Here is a 17,939-nt window from a genome sequence, read left to right as displayed (position 1 = left end):
TTACATGCATGTTCTCTTTATGCTGCAGGTTTTTTTCTGCTGCAAGACGATGAGTAATTATGATTATTTGTCGGATAACATTCAACAAGGACAATTTATTTGACATTGCAGAGATGCAATATTTGACTTTGCTACGGGGTTCAATATCATATACACGGGGACGAAAATGGGAACACTTTTTTGTCCCCTTTTTAACCCCCACTGACCGCATTCCGCGAGTACGTGTTTATCCATTGAGCACATATTTTGTTTGAGTAGCAGCGAAATATCCCTGCTTTCGTCACCGAGTCCCATTGAAGCTAATCTGTCTGGCTATGGATCACTCTACGCACCAAACAACCACCAGGCCTAGTCGCCTGACAGTTCCCAAGCAGTCATTTTTTTAAAAGATTATAGAAACAAAAGCGACGCCATCTTGAAATTTGACGCCAATTTGGACAAGCATACCAATTATTACATCAACAATTCTATCGCAATCATTATTAAATTATCTTGAAGTTCTGAGATATTTAATCAGATAGGTACTTGGTATTTTACATAATTTTGGAATATGTTCTTGCCCGACTTGGTAGGCTACACCCAAAGAGGGGCTGTATACACACACAAATTCGCTCGCACACCCACGCTCCTAACCCTAGCTCCAAACCCTAGCTCGCGTCGCGTAAGCTCAGCCACCGTAAATCCACGGGCAGACGAGCGGGATAAAGGGAGTTGAAAGGGGGGGGGGGGCTCCAACAAATAGAGAGGGAGACAATACTCTCGTTTGTCGTCTCTCTGTTTTTACGAGACCAAATTTAAACGGAGATATTTAGGCCATGTTTGTTTGGGCTCTTGTAAACTGGGTTACCCCAATTCATCCCCACGCTCACAAGAGAGGGAGAGACGGAGGTTATTAATATACTGGCAGTCGATGGTGACCCCATTTCCGAGTTGTTGTTGGGTCAACTTCGCCATCTCTATATTTCTCTCCTTCGATAATATTTGTATTGCTGTCACGGATAGGGTTCAATGTAATTACATTTTGGGGGAATGAGCTACATGGTATGTTCATTTCTTACGATTTTGTCAATGACATTTTATTTTATGAGTCGAATGTTCGCACCTCAAACATAATTATCTAAAGGTTCGGTTTCATAAGTAGTATTAGGTTACGGTAAATGTCAACCTTTTGATCTTGAATGAATTATTGATTTTGAATTTTCATTTATTTTTTGGCATACTACACTTTATGTTGAGAGAAAGCTAACGATTGCAGATATATCTGGATGACCGCATTGATTGTTTTTGTAGTTTATGAAATATGATTTCCGTATTAACAAATTAATAATTTTGCTGCTTTCGCAATCGTCATTTTTAATAATTGTAGTATTTTTTGTGTTTTCCTCTCTTATTTACAGCTTTACGTGTAGTGAATGTAGAATTGACATTCGGATGTAGAAAATGAAAAAGGGGGATATTTTAAATGCCAATTTCTGATTGCAGGGGTGTTAAAAAAAAAATCTCCCGTCAAATCGCACAAGCTCCCTGTTCATAAAAGTCGCGTTGAAAAATGGCGGGGATATCCCAGGCGTAAACAGCCTTCGGGACTTTGAGGACCACATCTCTCCCAGTCTCTCGCCTGCTCTATCAGTGGACATGCACCCTAGCTCTATACATCTAAACTAAGCTTAGAATCCGACGATTGTGTGTATACTGGCTAAGCTTCTTCTCCTTTTGTACCCCCATATTCCATATTTTCCTATCGGCTTTTATGTTTTTGTCCGCCGTCCTCTTTATGCTGACGAGCGAGCGAGCGAGCCCGGAGATTTTTTTTTGCGGTCATCGGCCTCTGAGCTCTTAGATTTAGTCTCTATTCAAGCTCATTTTCTTCTCGTTTCTGATGTTGCTTGTATTGCATAAGATTGTAAACTTTGCCCGATCCTTAAGTTGGCATATAGAATGTATTCTCCATATCAAATAAATAAACACATTGTTTGCCGTTCTGCATTGGTTTAGAAGAAAAAAAATCCCGCCTAAAAAATAATTTTTAAATAATTTAATAGAGTAAGATGTTGAAATAGATGAACCATACTACAGATATTCAGTTCATGGAATAGAGGTCCTACATGCAATGCGACACTCTGATTCATAGACATTTATTGACATATTTGCAGTACGAGAGATACTCAGAGAGCAGATACCAATTAGCCATGTGGACTGGACAGAGGATGGAAAATATCAAATGTCATCTCATTTGATTATCAAATTATTGGACTGTTTAAACAAAAAAAGAGTGAATTTCATAGACACAACTGACTTACTACATTGACTCGAATTTTTGTCTCACTCTTTGTGGGCGTTAATTGATATGAAGTCTGCGTGACATAAGCTCCATAAGATTTATCAGAATAATATTATGTCTTGACCTGAAAAGTCCAACAATGCATCTTGTTTGTCAAATGATACTTTCTAACCATGTCTACTTTCAACGTCAAACTAATAACTTGCTGCCACACAGAATAAGGTATCCATGCAAACTAATTCCTCTTCCACTATTGCCAGCCAAAACGAGTGTTTTCATAACACGCCGCGTGCTTAAAATTGCTCTTTTTCGCGTGTTTTCGTTGCCCAGTCCACCAACAGACCGGCTTTTCATCTCACCCCACCTTATCCCAAAAGAAAAACAGTAGCCTGCCTTTGAACATCAACCTAAAGAATGCAAAATGGGCGCTCAAAAGCACCGCTCTGAAAATTAAGCGGATGCAGAAAAAGAAAAGGGGAGCAAGATTGCTTTTGAGACGTGGAGAGCTGCAATGGCACGTCAGGAGTATTGTTTCGTCATCACAGCGCAAACTTGTATTTATCTTAACGCGTGGATACCTTATCTAGCTCGCATCACTGTCATACCAGTCATGCAAAATACAATTGGAAAAAGCAAGAATTCCTCGGTGAGTAAGAGAATGAGATTGTCCCCTATATCAACAAATGAACCTTACTGGAATGGATTTATATGAATCACAATGACCGCATATGTTTACGATCTGCAAAATTAATACCCAGGTCGCCTCCACAAACACTGTGCGTTGTCGCAGTGCGTTGTCTGTGAAACGCAATGATGACCCTGTAATCTATGTAAGATATAGACTTCGTGGATAGGTCTGAGAAGACATTAAGTATTGAATATCTTATTCCCCAATTGTAAAACTGTGTGGGAGTGGATGGATAGTGTGTAGATTGCTAGTTATCGCATGCATGGAACGATGTCGTAATTTCTAAAACTTTGTCGGACCTGCAGTGTTAAGTCTACAGCTGTACTGCACATTACATGCCTGACAAATAAGTTTAAAGAGAAAAATGCAGTAGCAGTGTTAAAACATCAAAATAAGTTTTAACATGTTAATATTTTGCGATTTTATTTCAAGAATCTGTAAATGCATGTAATATAAAAGCGGTGTTTTCTGAAGACTTTAAGTGGGAGAACCCTAACAAAAATCGGTTACAAGTCGGTATGTACTACTTCGGTTGGTCTGATGTCACATGCCCTTTGCATACTGGTCATTTGTTTCCTTCTAAATCAAAAGGCTTACAATTTCTTGTCTCTTATAGACCTAACGTTTTGCGTAATGATCTCGTACCTCAACCATAAATAATTTACACTTTTATATTAAGCTCTACTGTTGAAATCGAAATGCTTATAAATTTAGTTACATTCATTATTTACGTGTGGTAGCATGCAGTATGCTGACTGTGTAAGTTACGTCAGATCTTGTTTGAAGCATGCCTCCCGTATCTCTATCGCGAAAGCTTGGTCTTGAAGCATATCCAAAAAGCGATGTTTATGTTCCCACTGTTAAACAATTCCCATCATTGCAAAATCAGCCACCCTCCCAAAATGACAAACATAAATGTGAGAATACAAATCTCCTTTCTTGTGGTTTTACCACTTCACTTATAACAAACCATACCAACTTGAATGTGCCATGTTTATCGATGAGGAAGAACAGTGAAAAATGACGATGATGCACTTTGAGTCATGAATTAGTTTGACATTTCACCTCTACTTTTTTCTTTTCTTCCACCCTCCCCCTCTCCCTTTCTCCCGCTTCCTATTCCTCTCCCCCTCTCCCCTCTTTCATTCCATCTCTCGCCTCTCTCTTTCTTATTCTCTTCCTGTTTCCGCCTTTCTCTCTTTCTCATCGAAAAAAGGAAAGAATGGAGTATGGTGTGGTATCTACACTTGAATAGATGCTATCAACACTGTGTGAGTGTGAGAGGCTTTGACACGTTACACAATACACGAGGAGTAACAATAAATGACTAATAACGCGCTTAAACGGGCTAATCGGTTAGTCTAGCTCTCGACCCAGGCTGAGGCCTGAACTCTGGATTGTTATCCCTAACGTGAACGATCGTAATCAGCTTAATAAGAGGGTGGCCGTTATTAAAAAAAGGAGAAGAAATAAGCTGAAGAAGTGAGAAAAGTGCGGCAGGTCTAACTGGTTGCGGTGAATGACTTTGACTCGTTTATCAGAACGCACCATCAAGCTTGAGTCGTGTCAAGTGATTTGTATAAGGAAATCACCCAGATAAAAGCCATCTAATTTGCTGCATCCATTTTAATCAATTATTGACCAGAGAAATACAGCAGTGCTAATGACGAGGTCTGTCGTCAGTAGAAATGCGAGTAATTTATTTTTCAATCAAAATAAAAAGTTCAAGCACAATATTTCAACATGATGAATTTCCCTTCCTAGTCTGATATAAATATTCATATGTCATTCTTGTTGAGTGCAAATGATAATTATTTGAAGTGATAATGTGCATTAATATTCATGTAAGCTTGTTATTGAATATACCATTCACTCCTTTGGACAAAATCACGCTGTTTAAAAAAAAAGATATAAATCTCTAACTAGCTTTCATTAATGTTTTAAGTGTGCATAATACAGGATCACTTTACTCCGGATACAAAAAAAGGAAAAGTAGCCTACCTGCTTTTGAGCCAGCCAGATGAAAAACCATGAATGTTGACGAAGACACCAAGGCCATGGAAAGGGGAAGAGAAATTGATGGGAAAGAAATAAGAAAGTTTTGTTAGTACAAAATTTATAAATCTAATCATAAATTGAACATCGATGACTGCCAAGAAATCAAAAGACAAACTCAAACATATATCCTAACTAAATTAATCCAAAAGTGGACGAAACGGGAACATGCATTTTGTTGGGTACAATTTAATCCATAAGTAAAGTATATAAATGTTGTTGAATATTAGATGGAAGTTTACCATACAAAATGCACGTTTGAATTTTAATCTAATATTGAGTTTTTTTTTTGTGCACTGTAGCTAGCTCCCGTATCATTTCCTTTCAAATCAGATTTACATGTAAACAGTTAATATGGTGGACACGCAAGCTATGTTATAATATATTTTCTAGTGGAATCTGCACAATGAACGAATATTGCTAAAGAACATTGAATATTGCTAAAAAAAAGTACATAATGTCTGTTGAGGTTATATATGTCAGGGATGGCTATGCCATCACGTGGCCTCCTCTTTAGGGTGTGGGATTCTGCTTTAAAAAAACACATAACCGACGACATGAACTTATCAACTAATAATCTTTAGTTTATAAGGCCATGCTAAAGATTGGGTTATTATGATTGTGTAATGCACTTAGATAAAAACATACACAATTACTTGTCATGTTCAATATTTCTTTCATTCTTTCTATACAAAATATGTGGGGTGAAGAGTTATACTTATCCCGCTGCCGAAATAGGCGCGGGGGCGCGGGCATCCCGGAGATTTACGACTATCACCATCTTCAAAGACATTAATACTAATTCTTATTTTACCCTACAGTATTATAATTAACTGATATGCATGTACAACATGCTTACTCTTTAATCTCATACAAGATTCATAGTAATGACTTTTGCCCTTTTATTGAGAAAAAATGTGGTCGAAAAATAATATTACAATCTCTTCTCATGACTACTTGAACATGCTTGATAAATTGCGATTTCGTTCAAAAAGAGAATCGTATAAGTTGAGTCATAGATATCCTACCCTTCAAAGATATATCTTTATACTGGAACAATCTGGTTTAATAACATATTTAGAAGCGAAAATGTCATATCGTATTAGCTGCTCTTATGGCATCTTGATCGGGCAGAAATGGCAATGACATGTCGTCATTGAGAGCTTCGCCTTCACGCACACACACGCTCACGCACTAATCATACCGACAATAGTGACTCAAACTTACATCCGGGTCCTCCAGCGGGGAAATTCAATAATATTAGTAGTAGGAATTAGGCCATAATAAGCAACTGCGCAAATGAACACAATCTTATACAAATTTGCACAACCTGGGTTCTTTCTCTTTCTCCTTTTTGCTCGGGAAGTCACAATTTAGTGTATCACTTCTCCCCGGAAAATGGCGAAAGAAGCAGACACGTTTTCCCAGGTGACTTTTGAAACAAGATTGTGTCAGGAACGCAGGGTTTTAAAAAGCTGACTTGTTTGATGACTCTAGCAAATTTCCTCCGCCCTTTAGCACTGATCACCAAACTGAAGATTGCCAGGGAGCAATAAAAAAGGGGGCAATTATAGATTATCATCGAACGAATTGGAGGCATGGAGATGAGTCGGCATTGTTTGGGGTGATAAGTATCAAGAAGGCTAAATGGAAATAGCTCAAACGGTACCCTGAAATATATTACAAAGAATGGAGAAAATTGACAAGTATGCGTTGTGTTGATCTAATCCTAGCCCCAAGTCTAAGAGCGCACCACCCTTCCCTATTCCGCTTCAGTCAATTCTTATTTCCCGCGATTTCTTTGGTAGATAAATTTGCTGATTGTCTGAGGTGTCATTAACGTTGGGTTAGCGTGAACCTTGACATAACCGTTATGGGTCCAGGTCTATGGGGACTAGGACTAAAAGTGACTCTCATTCATGATGTAAGCAACTCCGGAAGATCGAGAGAGAGGAAGAAATGTCCGAGAGCGAGAAGGACAAAGAGAAAGACATCCAGAATGACAGTAAGAAAGACAACTTTAAAGTTACAGACTGGGAGAAGCAGAGGGGGAGATAATGGGGCAGATCTTGGCCCGTTTTGCAAAGAGTTGCGATTGATTCAAATTCGAATTAATCGCAAGTCCTCGAATCAATCGCAACTTTACAGTCTCCTACCTCTTATGTACATAGTTGCGATTGATATTCATCACAAGTAACTTGCGATTAATCGCAACTCTTTATGAGACGGGGCCCAGGAATAACAGAAAGATGACAATATTTCACAGAGAAACACGGAAAATAAGAGGTAGAGAAATAGTGAAAGCGCAAGAGAGAGAGAGAGAGAGAAATATAAAAACAGAGCCATAGAGAGAGAGAGAGATTAATACAAGAAAGAAAAACATATGCGTAGGCAAGACCCCAGTAATTGTCTACGTTCCAGTGATGCTTTATTTTGTAACCATGATGTAGTTTTTACTACAAAAGAGAATAATTTCAACCCACTATCGCAAATGACCTGGTTTATCCTACATCAGTTTACATACGTATGAGAAATGTCACAAAATAATATAACATAGCACAGAAAAGGTTTAGAAATAAAATATGCGAATGAGAATATTGGATATCTGCGTATTCTGCAAAGCAATCTACGTTATGAAGTGTACGTTGAGGGGTATTTTCTTCGATCAACAAAAGCCGGAGCGTATGAATATTACCAGTCCGTTATTTTGCCTCCGGTATTTCAGCCACCCGACCGCTGAAGCCAAGTCAAATTGACCAGCTTCTGATAAGCAAAGGGGATTCTATTTCCGACATCATATACCCAGGGATGACCACCATCGTCATGATCCTTAGTAATTCGGCACGCACGTCGACGCGTTTGCTTCGCAGTGAGATTTGAATGACGAATCTAGAGATGGGTTTGCTAGGTAGTGTGGTGAGGTTAATGCTGATGGTGATGATGGTAATGATGATGATGATGATGATGATGATGGTGATGATGGTGATGATGATGATGATGATGATGGTGATGATGGTGATGATGATGATGATAATGATACTGGTGGTGCATTGCTTGGTGATAATATTGTTAATAGTGGTGAGGATAATGATGACGGTGATGATGATGATAATAATGAGCACAATGATGAGGATGGTAGTGGCGGGATGATAATAATGATAATGATGATGCATTGAATGGTGATAATATTGTTAGTGATGATGATGATAATGATAATGGTGATGATGATGATAATAATGAGCACAATGATGGGGATGGTAGTGGCGGGATGATAATAATGATAATGATGGTGCATTGATTGGTGATAAAATTGATAGTGGTGATGAGGATAATGATGATGGTTATGGTGATGATGATGATGATGATGGTGATGATGATGATGATGATGGTGATGATGATGATGATGATGGTGATGATGATGATAATGACGACCACAACGAGAGGGGTTATAGTGGCGGGGATGATGATGATAATGATGATGATGGTAGTGGTGATTATACTGTAAATGGTGATGATTATACTGTAAGTGATGGTGATGATAATGATGATGGCTATGATGATTATCACAATGATGATGACTATTATGGCGGATATAATGATGATGTTCAATTTCACTACATTATCTGTTCTATATGACCAACTTTATTTGGGGTTACATTTTGATGCAACCCCCAAATGAAACCTCAATTAAGTTGTGCTAAAAGTATAAGTATTACTTGAAAGTTGTAATAGATAAGGGATGAAGAAATATTATTTGAGCATGACGAGTGCAATTCAACATAACACATGATTTCATTACAGAATTTAAACACCTATATCGTTAAGCATACATGGTTAGCAGAATATTTAGTGATATCGTTCCAATCTGTTGCGGCGTTTTTTGCTTCCTTTTGTTTGCTTTTTTTTAAGTCTCAAATTTTAAATGGTTATGGAAACTGCATTCGGTCTACCCCTTTGACTAGAATATTGACCTCTTGAATAAATAACCATTCAAATTATAATAATTTCTTAAAATTGATCAGCTTCACAAAACAGGGACCTTTCCTGCTTATTAATAGTAGCAGGTGCATTTAATGTAGCCTGACAATCAATTATTGGGAAGAGAGTATGATTTTTGCGAGAAAAAAAATATGCTTGATTCTACTTCTTCCTCGAGAGCCATAATTACAGTCCTCAACTTCCCCTCAATATTCCTAACATATCTGCCCGTGAACGAACTCCGGAAACACCCAACACCATATCACGCGCGTGATCAGATGGAGCCTGGTTAAGTCGACAACTTGACTCTGTAAGACAACAGAGACGAGAAAGGAACGAAGGAACAAACCGCAGAATTCATTGACCACCTCAAGAACGTTCTTCTGAGACTTCTCCAGGAAGAGGTGGTTAAAAATGAAGAGGGACAAGAACAACGCAAACCCGCTCAATGTCAGTGCCTTCGTTATTCATCTACATATGACGATGTCAGGGTAATTTTCTGAACCGAGTCTGCTGGCCACGACCCTTCCATCCTTAAGAGGATTTGGTAAAACTTAATTGGCGTGAAAAATTGAAGTGTTGTCGGAAACCGCTGAATTTTCAATGCGTTAAATTTACGCCTTTCAACTGAAATCCGACACCGGTCTTAATTTTCTTTTCTACTTACGGAGCCCCATTTCGACTCTTTTTTTTTCTTTCTATAATTACTTATTTTGCTGATGCATGGATGCTCTTGGTTATTGATTTATATGCACACCTCTGACAATAGATCCAATTTCCATAATGGATCCAGTTTAAAAAAGCCCTGTGGAGATAATAAGACTGTGTCTTTGATAATTTATCATTCTCCAAATTTTATTTCTTTGCAGGGCTTTTTCAAAAGAATGGTTCAAATACAGCACCGTACGATGCAAAATGTCATCTTCAAGCATTAAAACGAAAAACGGGAACCGAAAATGTAGTCGGCGATGCGAGCTTGATGTTTAATAAGTACTCTAAGCATTACGATACGATTTGTCCAATATCATTTGCAGTTAAATTCTTCATTCTCATACGAAAGCACAAAGTTGTGAGGAAAATATTCCCTTCAATGTCACTTAACCGAAAGTCTACTAGTGCTCAGTAACGTGCATTTATTTCATTGGAAGAGCACCGTCTGTTAAACATTATAAAGCAAACGCACACAAAACGCCAATTTGTCAATGAAGGTATTGCATAATATATATGGAATATCGTAAATAAAATTACTGAGATTACTGCACTTTCAGCACCAGCAGGCATGATTAGACTGATTTGTATTCGCAGCAGAAATATTGAATAAAGTATAAGTACTAGTAGAAATCTAGTAATAGTAGTAAGTAGTGGTAGTTATTTTACCTGACTGCTAAGAAAGCATAACTGCTTGTTAGGTAGCAATCAAAAGACCGTTGGCTTTAGGTCCTCTCCGAGTGACCTGGTAATAAGGATTAATGCATTAACGCATCGACTGGATTTCAAACCCGGGTCGCCGGATTGCGAGACCACTGCTCTACCGACTGAGCTATCCCGCCTCCTAGTAGTAGTAGTAGTACTAGTTGTAGTAGTAGTAGTAGTAGTAGTAGTAGTAGTAGTAGTAGTAGTAGTAGTAGTAATCCACGTAGTAGCAGTAGTAGAAGTAGTAGTAATAATTAAAGTAGTAGTAGTAGTATTATTATTAGTAGTAGTAGTAGTAATATTAGTAATAGTAGTGGTGGTGGTGGTACATGTAGTAGTAGAAGGAGTAGTCATGATAGCAGTTATTGTTAAAATTGGGTGAAAATTGTATTTTAAAAAAAATGAGTATTTAATTTTGTGGCCTATTCTTGAAGCTCACCCTTAAAAAAAATTAAAAAATTAGCATTTAGAATGGGTCAGCAACCCCCTTCCCCATTCTAAAAGCTGTGTCCAGCCCATGAGACTCGACACCGTACCATATCAGCATCATCGACCATCTCCACGCTGGACGGCGGCTGGGAGGTCTCAATTTACACATCGTTGACCGGGGCGCGATCGGGCTGGTGCAAGGCCACGACACCCTGGTGCTTTACGGAGAGGGGCGTAACCGGTGCTGCCCTTCCGGTTTAGGATCCACACCACGTCTCAGGGGGCATATAACGTGATGGTGCCAGGAAGGGGGAGGACAGGGGGCCGAGTGCTAGTTGGTCCCGTGAAATGGGGAATGACGAACGGAGAAATTGAGACGAATAGCAATTCATCTTGAGAGTCCGTGCAGAGCTTAATTAATTTCCTGTTTTTATACATTACATTTGAAGCTATACTGCCCTTTGGTTTAGGCATTAATCCTCATAACCAAGTCCCCCTGAGAGGACTTAAAGCCGTCGGTTCCCTGGTTGCTTATTTTACAATCATACTTTCTTAGCAGTCAGGTAAAAAGAAACTAACAGACAAATACATGTGAGTTATTGTCGTAAAAGACAAGCTGGACCCTCAGGAACAAAAGCTAAAGTCAAATATTTAAAAAAATCATTTTCTTTCATGAATTTAATGATACCTAGAATTAGTGCTCTTACATGGCATGAGAGTTAGAAAAACAAAAACCAGACGAAAAACAATTTCTGTTGAAAGTCCAGTGGACCTTCTACTTTGTCTGTTCTTAGTTGTGTGTATTAAGATTTAATTTGGTGTTGCTGCAATTAGGCACACTAGTTGGTTTATTTCAAAATAGATAATAATAATAATGATTATTATTGTTATATTAATAATAATAATAACACAAATAGTTTTTAATCCGGTGTAGCCTCATCAGTATTAATACTGTTATCCCTCAGGGCCCTGCAATCATACCATTACCTCGGCTTATAACAGAAAGTACAATATCTTGGAAAGGATGCAATAATTGTTGTAATTATCATTTTTTAGATACCGATGCTTATTAATTAAAAGTTAAGGATGATGATGATCAACTTTATTTTTGTTTTGCACAAATTTGCGAGGTAAATTTCTCGAGCAATTGTCATGGTTGAAGGTGCCAGGTTGTGTCAACTCGCTTCCCTTTTCGAGATGAGTTACAATGGAGAGTCACTAGCACAATACAGATATCAAATGAAGTTCAAGTATTCCTCAGCCGGCCGATCAAGTATCCCTCTAATAGAGCCTAAACCAAACACTGCATCTCTTGAGTGTTCAAGATCAATATTCTTTCTTGAAGAGGAGTGGAAGGGTTGGACATTAAGGAGGAGCGAAACAAGAGAGAAATACAAGGGAGATAATAAAGATGCGACTGGAGAGAATTGTCCCAGGCTTGCCGGGATGAACGCGCCAGGCACGGGGCTGGTTCGGCTTGATGGTGTAAGGGTATCTCCGTACCACTCGATCTACACTCACACCGCTTGAGTGATAATCAATGGGTAGGGATGATGGAAGAAACTCGGCCTGCACACGTGGGACTAGAGCCCTCTGCACTCGGATATCTTTGATGTATATTGCCACTTTTCTGATGCGTATGCATATGGATGAGGCATAAGGAGAGAGAGAGAGCGAGAGAGAAAGACAGACAGACAGAGAGCGAGATAGAGAGAGAGAGAGAGAGATAGAGAGAGAGAGAGAGAGAGAGAGAGGGGGAAGGTTTGGAGGTGAGGGGGCTAGGGCTAGTTTCTATTTAACTTACGATTTATATTCCTTATCGTTTAATGATAAACTTGCACAGTAATGGGCAACACGGGTGTTAACGGGTCTTGGAGCCACTCTTACTTTTCAATGGCCAATCGAAGTCACGTGGCATCCTAAATAGCCATTATTATTAGGGTGTCGAAACCTAGACAAACCTTCATTAGTGTTTAAAAGTGTTTATAAGAAAGGACAGAATGAATGGTTGGCCATCGGCTGAAGGTCATGCCTTCATTAAAATACCAGGTAAGAAAGGGGAGCGACTCCTAAATGTAAGTCTTCATTTATTCAAGTAACAAACATTGGTAAATGTTGTAAGTACCATGATCAATCTCCATATTACATTAGGGTGATAATCAACATGAAGTTATGCAAGGAGCATTGAAAGGAATGTGAACACAACAAGAGACACGGCATAAAATAAAACATCGGGGAAGAAAAAACTCTGGTATGTCTCGATCTACCGAAGATGACTAGATAACAGAAACATAATCTGAATAGCGCTCTACGATTAAACAAAATATACTATTAGCAAAATGACTACGTTAAATAATTTATAATCTTTAACTAGATATACAGTATCACTGTATCATCAATAACGATTTTTTTTTTTTTGATTTTTTTTTTTTTGCACAGAATTCGGTGTTGGTCTTCTCATAATACCGCATGTTATTCAGTATTACCTTCCCACCGTGTAGATGATATGGGTATGAATGTATATGAATTTAAACAATGAAAACAATTGTAAGTGTGTCCGACTTTATAATAAGGCAGGAACAATGCTTCGGGTAGATAATATCAAACGAAAATAAACAATTTTGATGAAGGACCTCACCACCATGACCATTGGCATTGGACTTATTATGGTAGCTTGGAAATTCAAAGAAAGAAAAAAGGCATTCAATTTTCGAGATAACAGATGATGCGGACAGTTCAGGTGCTTGCAGCATTCTGTCTGTCTCCAGAATCCTCGGATAATATTTGATCTGACGAAAGATAGATATTGAGCAGGAAATAAAAGAGAGAGAGAGAGAAAGAGAGGGAGGGAAAGTGGAGAGGAGAAATAAGAAAGAGAATAATATAAGGAAGAAAATAAATCTTATCAGTCAAAATTGTGACAGATTCAGTCGACTGTCCTTTGCTTAATTCTCTCCCTTCTATTTTCCTTTTCTTCTCAGCAGATATCACCTTTCATGACAACATTTATCTCTTAGGCTACGTACCTCCCTTTCCCGGGCTCAAGTTCTCGCCATCCTAGACTTCGTCGCTCTATATTTTCCGTCTTCTTCTTTTTACTTTGCCTCGCTTTTCACTGCCCCCTGGTATCGATCAATGTTGACAGCTGCCAATCTTGGTGATCGATTAACAGCGTCTTGGCCAGATAAGGGTGTATAATTAAGCGCTCATTGTTTCAGCGACGGATCGAAGGTGATCGATACACACCTGCCTCATTAACAACGGTGAGCCGACTTAGCAATTAATGCGTGATTGCAAGCGGCTCAAGGAACTTCACCAAGAGCGAGTCACATTCTCAAAGCAGCGGCATTTCCTTTGTCATGAATATTGATATGAGGAATAGAATATGAATCTCCCGGCCAAAAGATAAAAATGCAACAGTACCTAAAATGATCTTTTCCTATCTTGAATTCTGTCTCATGGACAATTTAGCTGGCACATGCATTGGTCCACATTCGTTAAGCATTGGTCCTAGTAGCTTTTGTCACATTTTGCTTCACTCATCTTATAAAGAAACATAAGCCGTCCATTAAAATGAGATCAGATCTTACAATGTAAACATAGAAAGTATCGAAAATATAAACTGAGAGGAAGATCAACGTTGGAGGACCAAGTCCAACCATAGAACAGAATAATTCCCTTTTGTGTCAGGTCTATAGGCCTAATAACTGATAATCAGGATGATTCAGAATACTTAAGGTTTTTACAGAGGCCTACTTTTAAGACCAAACCCTGTTCAAACAGAATTTACATTAAGTTGTACAATAATTTATTTAAGTTGCATTTTCTATCATTCTTATAGGCCTTATAATCTTATAGTAGAAATACTTGTTTTTTGTCAAATGCCACAAGATACCCACACAAACCCTGTTCACAAGACGTGACATGTAGTTGCAGAATCATTTCTTTTTAGTTGCTTCTTTGCCCGCCATTCTTCCATTAAACGAAAGTCTAAAGTGTAATGCAGTCTCCTATAATGATAATCTTTTGAATCATGATGCTGTTGTTGATGACTGTATCGTCGAGGTTATGACGTATGGAGTGGGTTGCGAGCCGCCTGTGAAAGCGAAGAAGCAATTTGTTTCATTTTGCTTTTAATTTCCAGGCTCACGTGGACAGTTTTCCTAAGGCTAGCGCTGATTTTGTTTCTCTGATACAATTTGGGCGAAACCCAGACCTGGGTGACACGATGTAAGCAAGAAAGGAAAGAAATACTAAGTGTAATGGCGGCGTTGAGGATGAGTAAAGTATTTTATCCCGGGGATAGCGGCGATACCCTTTCGCCGCACACACACCATGTCAAACCAGGAAAAAAGGCGCGAAAGTTACAGATGCGATTCACCTCTATAAAACGAAGGAATCGTCTGCCCAAGCATTGGATTTTTTTTTTTATTCAAAAGGGTATGGCCAATTTGATTAAGCAAATCGTTTTGACTTCTTGCAGCCACATCGCCAAGACCTGGCTGGGTTTGAAATATTACACTTGCCTACTTGCGGTCATTTACTCAAAGAGAATAATCTTGTTGCTGGGTGAATTTACTGTGTTTTATTGTTACAATACACTCAGCTATCGGCCCTCCAGCGACGTATCATCAAGCTCATGTCAGGAGAGAAAACTTAAACACATTATCTCTATTGGTAACGGAAGATACACCCGCGGGAGGGCGAGCGAGCGTGCACGCGCGTGCACCGACTCCCACCATGCAATACGCGTCTCCATTCCAAAATGGCGGACACACATGCAAAGTGAAATTGCACCAGTGACAGTTAAACGGAAAGGGGAGCTTTTATCTTCTGAACTACTCCTTTTTTTTGTTCCAAGATATCAGAGGAAGTGCTGAAAACTAGGTTAATTGTCTTGATGGAATGACACCGTCTTTCTGCCCCGGTGGAAGATTGTTTTTTGTGTGTGATTTTGTTTTCGCTTTTCACTTCTTGACGAACTCATTCAATTTCAGATGTAATTAAGACACAGCTGAGACACTTCGGTTGATTTCTAAATACTTGATGGACCTTAATTGACTCACAATGAACGGCACAGAGTCACTTGTTAAGGGCTTCAATTATTTCAGGATATTCGTCGGTTCGAATGTTGTGGGGAAATTAACTGAAATCGTAAACTCTGTGTACATTATTTATTTCCAACTAAGGCAAATGTATCTCGTGGCAACTTTGTAGAATGACACGGCACCTTGAATAAAAAATAAAAAAACTTTCTCTCCTTTGCTGTAAGAAATCTTTGATTGGTTGAAGGAAAATAATTGGTGTGGCCCAAATGTGGGAAACGAAGAAAAAGAAATACACCACGACTGGGCTTTACATGATCATTATCTGTCTTCTCTTTCTATTCTGAGTGCTTTTGTAGTGCTTTGGAGACGTTCCATCTGAAATGCATGATCAATGTGTGAGGCGGATGCACATTCATTACCATTACTAACTTCAGCAAAATGTTACTCGTGGGAGGAAAGTAGGTCGAACATTGTACGAGTCTTATTAAAGACGAGGATTTAGACATAAGTATCTTCTGTACATTTCGTATCTTGTTGGAAATTTTTAATCATATTTTGTCTGTTGATAATGAGGTATTAAACTTCCCAACCAAATCTGCGCTCCAGTTCATTTCTTTCCCCAAATCTCCCCCCGCGCACCAAACCCACACCACCCCACCCCACCCGACTCCAAGCTCTTATCAAAATTGAGGCGTGCCGATTAAAGCATTATCGCAGAGGGTAACAAGAAATAATGAATCGCTTGGCTTTCGTTTGCTGAAATCTCTACAGAATTTTCTGATCCAACCTTTAAGATTTCTTCGGGAAACTCGTGAATTGCTCTAGGCTTGAGCGGGCGGACATCAAGGTGGCCCGTTAGTCGTGGCTATGCTCGGCGCTCTGTTATTCTTAGGCCTTTGCTGCCGCAGGGTAGCAGAATATAGGATTTATGAATGTTAGGATGAAACAAAAACCCGAGTATCACGCAGTAAATTAGAAACTGATAAATTAGATTCGCAGAAGAGAGGAAATGTGATTGGAGCTGCATGGAGCAGGGAGTGAGCGAGAGAGGGAAGGAGATATAGGGAGAGAGGGAAGGAGAGATAGAGAGAAGGGCAAGAACGAGATGGCGATTTGATATCGGTGACAATAAGAAACTTCGAAGAGAACAGATTGTAGCGGAAAAGGAGCCCATATTATTACATGGAAATACCATACAAATATTACAGATGAGTCTCTATAATCTAGAGTAACAGTTTAAGAGCTGTATAAAGATGTTATATAATTAGAGTTCTAAAATAAATATCTGACATGTCTACATTGAAATATGAAAAAAAAAACCTCTTAAGATTGGGCTTTTCGGCATGTAAATGTTTTTACCACCATGAGAGATATATTCATGACTAAGAAGATGTCTGGCCAATGGTTGAAAAGAAAATTAATTCAAGGGAAAAGAGTTCATCAAAAAATATATATTCATCCTCAAAAACTTCAAACCTGATATAAAAGCATGTCACTTTCATCTTGCAGCCGAAATTATTTACGTCGCTTTTACGTCATTCAGGTTCTTTCGCACTATTTATTTCAGAACATTATAATCACAGTTTTGTGACATCATAGACTGGTTGCTTTCTAATTTCAATCAAAATTTGATAAAATTATTTTTCTGAATGAAAGAAACGGGTAGATATACGATTGCCTCTATTTGCCCTTTTAGAACCAATGGTCCTTTGAAGTCATGTCATGGCCTTTTTCGTTTATATTTTCATCATTATATTGTTATCATTTCCATACTTATTATCTCGTTATAACCTTCCACACCGGCTTCTAGCGATTCCAATACCCATAGAGACAACCCTTATCTATATCAGTACGTCCATTATCATAATCGACTCAATATTCAAAAATATTGATGCCCCCTTGGGGGCGCCCTAACGGTTAGTCCGGCGAAGGACGAATTTTGCAGAAGCGGGGAAGTGGGTTGTTGCCGGTGGGGCTCGATCGGGGCAGCGCAGCGGGACCGCCCTGTGTCCGCTAGTGTTACACATTACATCATACCCGAGGCACC

This window comes from Strongylocentrotus purpuratus, unplaced genomic scaffold (genome assembly GCF_000002235.5).
Source record: "Strongylocentrotus purpuratus isolate Spur 01 unplaced genomic scaffold, Spur_5.0 spur5_scaffold_13, whole genome shotgun sequence".
NCBI classification, from domain to species: domain Eukaryota; kingdom Metazoa; phylum Echinodermata; class Echinoidea; order Camarodonta; family Strongylocentrotidae; genus Strongylocentrotus; species Strongylocentrotus purpuratus.
This window is presented reverse-complemented; position numbering follows the sequence as displayed.